General features: G+C 32.8%; 1 long non-coding RNA gene across 1 annotated transcript; it reads right to left on the bottom strand.

Moving 5' to 3' along the window:
* LOC117331790 lies at positions 1 to 5,575 on the bottom strand. The gene is made up of 3 exons (XR_004533651.1): positions 5,373 to 5,575; positions 3,749 to 4,277; positions 1 to 2,795 (listed from the first exon to the last, which is right to left on the bottom strand). It is a non-coding gene; the product is annotated as an uncharacterized LOC117331790 (long non-coding RNA).
* Positions 5,576 to 9,007: the final 3,432 nt, after the last annotated feature.

Here is a 9,007-nt window from a genome sequence, read left to right as displayed (position 1 = left end):
CTGGTAGCTCTAAAGCCTTTATTTATTCTAAAAAGCAATAATCAACATTAATAAATAAAGTCTAACTAGCCTCGATATGTAAATACTAAACACAGATATATAATGTACAATAGGGCGATAAATCAGCGCCCGACTAACAATCATATATATCCACGTTAACTAAATGTAGCTCATATTAATGACAGATTACTTTGGTCGTTAACACCTTTGACATGTAAATTGTGATAACTGCTGACGTAGACACGAACTATATATACATCTGAAGTACAAACATGATTAAATCGCAGCTACTTTTATGTTTTCATAACCATACCTGCATGAACTATTAGCAGAAGTAGAAAACTGGCAAAATGATTGCTTCTCTTTTCTTATTTTTTTTTCTTTAAAAACATTTTGCAAATGAATCGTCATATAAATACATGTGTAAACTTCCGTGCTGAAATTACATATTAACATATTTATACATTGTCTCCCTTGTATCATTCTGTTGTAGCAATCTGGACATAAGTTAAAAGTCTGATATATAATTGTTCACGGTACTAGGATACAGACAACAAGAAAGGTCACTACTAGTGTACTACACCACTAATAACATAAAAGTGAAAATACTATAATAGCAAATATATTAGAAATGAAAAAAACAACTAATTGATCATATTAACATAGGTAAATATTACTAAATAACTATTGACTAGAACTACCGCTTAATAAATAAATAATCAATATAAAAGCATACATACTATGTTACTGGTCATTTTTGCGGAAATGTTTTATTTTGTAGTGAGCCGCAAAAATACCCAGTCTCACAGACACTAAAAGCCATCACCAGTAACAAACTCACGGAATTATTTAAATCGTATAGCTAAAGTTCAATAAAACAGCTCTATATGGCGAGTATATGTGTAAAAAGCATGCATCACTTCACCCGTAGAGACACTGTACAACTGGGCACATATACACTGTGAACCATTGTTATTCTGGATAAAAATGAGAATTTGATTTTTTACAGAAACTAATATTTTCTCAGAATGCATTTGATATAAATTTTTATTTTATTAATATTTTGATATTTTATGAAGAATCTTATTGTAGCGATTACTATTCTCGATAGTTCGTCAGTGTAAACAAGAACACAGTGTATAAAGATTACAGCACGAACTCGCAGTAATACCCAATTACGGTGTACTACTACTACTACTACTACTACTACAACAACTACTACTACTACTACTACTACTACTTCTACTACTACTACTACTACTACTACTACTACTACTACTACTACAACAACAACAAAAACTACTACTTCTACTTCTACTACTACTTATTAATATGTATTTAGTACATTGTAAGTATGCACGCCCTCAGGTTCTTACCGTGTAAGTATAAACACCCACATGTTCTAACAGCCACCGTTGTGTTAACAACTGCCCTGTGAACCTGCTGCACGTTTAACTTGATAAGAAATTTAAATCTGTTAGTAACTTTGTTATATTTTGTTAGTATACTACTTCTACGAAAACGCAACCAACACTGATTCTAACTTCTAGCTACCGCTAAACTACTTCTACTAAAGAAAACATATACTAACAATACATGCAAATATATTCAAATGAAACTGTTCCATAAGTGATAATGCTATGTTTTACATTGAGATGCAACATATTCCATATTGAAGATATTAAAAAAATGATGTTTACTCAGGAAATGAACACTCTATTTTGTACTTAAATAACGTTAATACATTTCTAAAATGTGCGGGGAATAAATACCCATAGTTGTTATTTGTGCTTGTTCATATGTCATAGATAACGTCTACAGTCACTGGATTTTTAGATCTCGTGTAATACCTGAGTCGAAACGTATAAACTTTAAAACTTATACCAGATGAACAATCATTAGTTAAGTTAATAATCTTATAGTAAATGAGCTGATTATAACCAGACATCTCCCTTTGGACAAGTCAGAAAATAAAATTGATGTTGTATATTACTTAATTTCCACGAGATTTGGAACTCCAAACCAACACGAGTCGCGGAAATCAAGAGATTTACAATGCATACAAATGGGTATTTCAATATAACGGGCGTGCATTGATATGTTTTTGTAAGTGCTAATTATTGTATTGTTTGATTGATGATAGGCAGTCGACGGGTGATTCTTTTGGTAATTATTTGTAATACACACTACTTATATTACTACGTCATGCTAGTTATGCTTATACAAAATCAAACCATGCAATATCTTGAATATATATATACATCGAAAGCAAAATACTACTACTACTACTACTACTACTACTACTACTACTACTACTACTACTACTACTAGAAAAACCACCACCAAAAAGAATATTTAACTACTTCTAACTATTATTTAATGCTACACAACTGCAAAATGAGCTTAAACCCTCCACCACCACTACTACTACTACTACTACTACTACTACTACTACTACTACTACTACTACTACTACCACTACTACTACAACAACAACAACAACAACTACTACTACTAATATAATACTTCTACTACTACTACTACTACTACTACTACTACTACTACTATTTGCAAACCAAAATAATATGCATGCAAAATACACCAATCATAAGTATACAGGCATGCTTAATGCTATAAGTAATGTGTACTTCAATTTTTCAACATGATGTCGGTAAAACATATCAAGAGTATTCATTTTCATTGTTCTACTGTGTTAATTGTCTTCAGTCACCATCATCTCTTGCATGTTCCATTTGTTTTTCTTTCCAATTTCGATGCCATTTGCAAACCCCTTCCTGAAACAAAGACATCCAATTAACATGTTTGTTAGTATACCTGTCAGGAATCATTCATTATTCGAATGGGAATACACACAGAAAACTTGTTTAAGTTGATTTTAGTATAGGTACGTTCGTAATACATATTGTTTTTTTTTTTTTAAATCAAATATGTTGTGCTTTGCAGTTTTAGATCAAGTGTCATGGCTGTCGGAAATTTGATAAAATGTATACACAACCGGCACAAGCTTTATAACTTAGCTGACGTACATGGGTAATTTATCGTATTTTTACTCGCATAATTAACATACATATTATGAATATAAGTATACCAGAAACATGACTGACCGCTGAAACAAACGCGCTTACAAAGATTTACGACGAGACAGCTGTGATAATGACGCTGTTACGACGAGATCACGTGACCATGTGAAAATGATTTTACGACAAGACCATGAAAACACGTGATGATGGCGCTGTTACGACGAGAACACGAGACCACGTGATAATGACGCCGGTACGACGACATCACGAGACCACGTGATAATGACAGTGTTACGACGAAATCACGAGATTATGTTATAATGACGCTGTTACAACGAAATCATTAGACCATGTGATGATGTCAGTGTACGACGAAATAATGTAGAAATGACGCTGATACGACAAAACCAAGAGACCACGTGATAATAACGCTGTTACGACGAAATCACGAAACGATGTGATAATGACGCTGCTATGACGAGACTAAGAGACCACGTGATAATAACGTTGTTATGATGAAATCACGAGACCATGTGATAATGACGCTGCTATGACGACACCGTAATACCATGTGATAATGATTATTCAGTTGTTACATTAAACTATTTATAATGTATATAGCATTTCTATGTAGACTGTTCAGAATCAAACAAATCATAGTTTTATCATATTTATTGTTCATTGCAAGCGATAAATGATATACTCACCAAATTGATAAACTCCCCTTGTCTGATCTTACATATCTGTATATCTAGTGTGAGAACTGTTTCCACCTTTAAAGGGACCATGGCGAAATGGCATCTTTTGGTAGGAGAAAGGCATCACTAGGATGAAGACGTTGACAGATGAAATAAACTTATCTTCTTCTTAGGTGGCAAGTTGATATGCGAAATATTCCCATTCCTGACAAATCCATAAGTCAAAAATAGTATCTCTGGGAATATAATAATTATATACATCTGTTGTTGCAGTGTTCATAGATAGTTCTAGCAGAAATGTATGAGACAACCAACTACAGATGTCTCCTGAGACGGGTATTGTGCCAAATCCAATGAACCGTGATGTCTAGATGGATGTACCGAACATGACATCCTGGCGAGAGAGACATGTTTCTCCGTCAATGGGCATTGATGATAATAAGCATGAAGTGTTGTATCGTTAGAACCAGATGTTATCGATGAGCTGTACTTGTCAGCCTCCCCTACCGCTTAATGTTCTTGTTCTCTTGTTCATGTCCTGAAAGCACATAAATATCATTTCACAAGTGATACACGAGAAATGAAGCCCTGTATATACTGTATATATAAGAAACAAAACTACCAATAGGCAATTGGATACCAATACTACATAGGCTAAGTAATAAAATATAGTGATATTTACTAGTGGTACACATGAAACAAAACTACCAATGTATAGGCTGTATCAAACAGTAATAAAAAAAAGGTAGTGATATTTTACTAGTGGTATACAAGAAACAAAACTACCAGTGTATAGACTGTATCAAACAGTAATAACGAAATATTGTGATATCAGAATGTCAATTGACATTTCATATCTCTTAACGACACCTTTTTTCTTTGGATTTAAAGATTCGTTGTGAATGTATCCAGATTCAATTTATCAAATAAAGAAAAAAGAACTGCATGAATGATTATGAAGGCAATCTATCAAACTTCTTCATACAATGTAGCAGGGACAAAAAAAAAATAAAGTAAAACTTCTATCAAGTACATTTATATATAAATAATTGCTGCCAGGAACGCAGATACTATTTACGCACAATTAGAACACGTTTTATTTGTCACCATGAAAGATGATGACATATTGAACGCCTGAAGCAGCCGACATGCATTGGTTGAGACGAACATTAAATCTTTTCTTGATTTAAAATACAAAAAAAAATGTTGAATGAACACTGAACAAACTAAGTTTGCCACATTATTTCCACAAATATATTTCATAACTTGAAAAATATACCAAGCTTCCTGGTTAAGATATAGTATTTCCTCTTTCTTTATCAAAACTTCAAAAGTAAACAAAAGCAAAATTAAAAAAAAACAAAAAACAAAAACAAAACCTTCCTCGTAGCAACAAGGAAATTATGTGTCAAAGATACTCCTGAAATTGACACGAACATACACGGAAGTTATCAAAATATTAATTTTATTTTGTGAAATCGAATCATATTCAAAACGTTATGTTGTTACTCATCATAAGGTAAAGTATAAGTAAAAAGAATTAGTATTCAAATAAATTTGTAAAAGATATCTTATCCTAATGACTATGTAAAGATAAACATTTCAACGCAAAAAAAGAGAAAAGAATACTTACATCCGAAATTGTGTAATGCCATGCTGTTCCTTGTAAGTTCTGCTGTCCATCTGTCAATTTTCACAGTATATTACGCTTATGACGGTAGCTTTGTATGTGTTATATAGGTGTGTGTGAGTGGTAGTGTGTGATGGTGTGGAGGTGTGATGTATATGTGAGGGAGATGGTGGCCGTCTGCTGTGTGTGCTGGTGTGAGGTTTATTGCCTCCCTTTATATACGACTAAGATATGTAGGTCACAAGACAGGTCAGCGAAGCTTACTCATGTGTTATAATGTAATGAACGAGGGGGAAGAATATACATTGCGTTTCAGTGAGCATACAAAACAGCTACAGAGCGTAAACGTAAATGTATGATCAGCTTAAGTGTATACAAGTTTCACATTCCTTCCATTTGACTGATTTCTCTGTGATAATAAACATGATCAGATATGTTGTAAATTTACGTTTATAACTTAATCCCAATAAAAAATATATTGATATATACCGGTATATTACTATAATAAATTGACAAGATAGAGAAAGGAAATATGAAAGCTGATGAAATGCTTTTCGACAGATTTGAGTATATATCCGATACACTAACAAAGATAGATATCTAGTATGTGTTGTGACTAGACAAAAGATAATAAAAAACGCATCCTAGTGGAACCTGGCAACACAAAACAATCTCTACCTCGAAATGATCTGATACCAAACAGTTTACACTAAAGTGCAGAAACAGTCAAATGACATCATTGTTAAAAACACATCCATTTGTCATCCATATCGGTCCCCCGGATTCTAATCCATTCACAATATTACCATTTGCCGATATGAAGTATTATGAACTATGACCATCTACCAGTCTAGTATATAATATTCCTCTAACCCTTGACAATGATGCGTAAAGGACAATTCATTGCATTCAAGTATACGGTCTATGAATACAATTACATACCATTTGGCATATGGCTTCTTCGGGGCACAAAGCATAAAGATATAACCGATAAATAACCATTGTGAGATGCATTTTATGGTTGGGTGTTATATTTCCCACTATGTGGGTTTTGAGATGTAGATAAAATTTCTGCTGAATATGCAGAGTCAGAGGCCATTAAACGCGAAGATTATTAATTTTGTATACATATGATAAGCACGATAGTGGTTTCTGTTCCTTAACAATAGTCTGGCTCACCTGCACGTTTGTGTTACTAGCAGATGAGAAACAAAGAGTTAGGATACTTTTCAGATGTATTATTACAATTCATCTAGTTTTTATGTCTATAACTTATAGAAGAATTCGATAACTCAACTGTCTTGCTAAATCTATCTAAAATCTTCCTACCAATGAAGACCACAATGAGGTTCAGGTTATTCCCAGCTGATTCGATGTGATATACAAATGGGCAAGTAGAACAGACAAATGCGCACATAGATATAAAGCTTAATGCCTTTCTTAATATCGTGTTTAACAAAGGTAGGTTGTGTGTGAATACAAAACAAACGCCTTCACCGTGTGTCAGACGTTAAAAAGATAATTTGTTACCTTTCTTATTAAGTGAACAATGTAAAATTTTCGGTTAAATGTCAGTTTTACTGTATATGCAAAAGGGTGTGGTTTATATATTCATCAAATTAGGGTTTTCCATGGTTTAATGGAAAATGGCCCAGCTCAGCCGCCTCCTGAATTGGACATGATTGTGCCACATTACCAGCAACAAGGAACAGTAGGTGGGGAGGGGAAATGGAGGGAGATAGTATCTGTCATTTGTATATACATGTTAGAACATGCGAGATATTTGATGAGGAGTTAAACGACCTCTCCTTATCGTCATAACAGTGTTAATAGAATCTTTTGTATTAAATTAACTCTTAATTAACCTACATCTTTATAATATGAACACTTCATGCGAGACACGAGCATTACCTTATCAAGAAATAACATTCGTATTATAATGGATATAAAAGGTTATTTTGAATTCAAAGAGAATAGTGCCAGAATTGTACCCATCTTGATTGATCAATAACGTATATATACAATACACTAATATTATACGGTCATAAAAATTGAATTTAAATAGAACCCTATTACCGAGTATCAAGCTAGGACGAAAATATGTTTTATTCATGGCCTTGTCCATTATCTGTATGTGTGAAGGCCCTTCTCTGTATAAACCTAACTAACATTATCGGACCGCTTTAGAATATTTACCATGGTAGTGCATAAAATTTAAAAACCCAATACTAAACGATTTAAATGAATCCTTGTATAATATATTCTTTATAAAGGTGACATGTCTTGTCTGAATTTGATACTGACTTACTTGATCAACCTTTGACCGTTGTTATATCATAACATAAGGCACTGATTGGTTAGCTTCCATGTCATATTATATATTACTGACTGATCAGCTTGATTCCATTATTAGTGAATGGTAGCCGAAATTCTATGTCATATTATATGATATCATATAATATATTTTGGAATCGTCAGTATATTTCAATATTACATTACGCGATACAATAAATGTACTACTATCTATATTACTGAATTGTTAGCTTGATTCCTTCATACGCTACCTAATCATGTCATTAGACAATTTCTATTATCAAGTTGACTGAAAAACCAATATATCTAAACTAATTTACCTGTCAGCATACTTATTCAAGTACAAGGAAATATTTTAATGTATCCTTGGCCAATAGATTTTACTTAATTTTCCGACAAATTTGTGTAAAACAAAAAAGATATCCGGTAAAATATTATAATAAAACTATGCCGGTTCTCAATGAAACAGGAAACATTATTTTATTAATATATCATATATTTTAGGATTATTTCCTGTCATATTGGATAGATAATTTCTGTAATGAAACAGGAAACATTATTTTATTAGTATATTGTATAATTTAGGATTATTTCCTGCCATACTGTAATAAATAATTTCTATAATAAGAATACGGTTACCACAAAACTGCAAATTATGACAGCTAATAGACTGCAAGATATGTCAGAAACTTACTTTAATCGATTTAAGTATTATCATATACATTTTACCTGAAGTACATTCAAGCTGATTATTCATTTACATGTACAACTCCATGTGTATCGCTGACGACAGATCTTGGCATGATATGCAATTAGATATAGTATCTGATATACTGACAATGTTATGATAATCAGATGTTGGTTATATTGCCCTGATCGGTATTTCTATTGATTCTACTTGAGGGTAAAAACACCTGACATTTCAGGCATAGACACCTTATCTCGAAGATATGCAGGAACATCCTGCCAATTAGATAGGTTTATTTATCCTGAAGTCAAGTTAAGGTATGAAATAGAGTTTACTTATTACAGGTTTTTACGTATACATACCCTACAAACAAATAAGATAGAACCATATGCTTTACTTACATCGGGTTACTTAGTGTAGCTTGCAGGTTATTGAATTGTCATATTAACAAAACATAGAACGGTTTGGCTACATTTCAAAAGTTTATCCTTGCTATTCCATTGACATTATTGGTTGTGTGTTTGCTATTTACTGTTGAAGTAGCTTTTAAACGTCTTCATATGCCAGTCTCCGTTGATATTTCATGTACACGAGACTTGTCATTGATTAGAAAGAGGAATGTCATGTCTAAAATCGG

This window comes from Pecten maximus, chromosome 7 (assembly GCF_902652985.1).
Source record: "Pecten maximus chromosome 7, xPecMax1.1, whole genome shotgun sequence".
Classification (NCBI taxonomy): domain Eukaryota; kingdom Metazoa; phylum Mollusca; class Bivalvia; order Pectinida; family Pectinidae; genus Pecten; species Pecten maximus.
The sequence above is the reverse complement of the archived record's forward strand: the minus strand, read 5'-3'. Positions and strand labels throughout refer to the sequence as shown.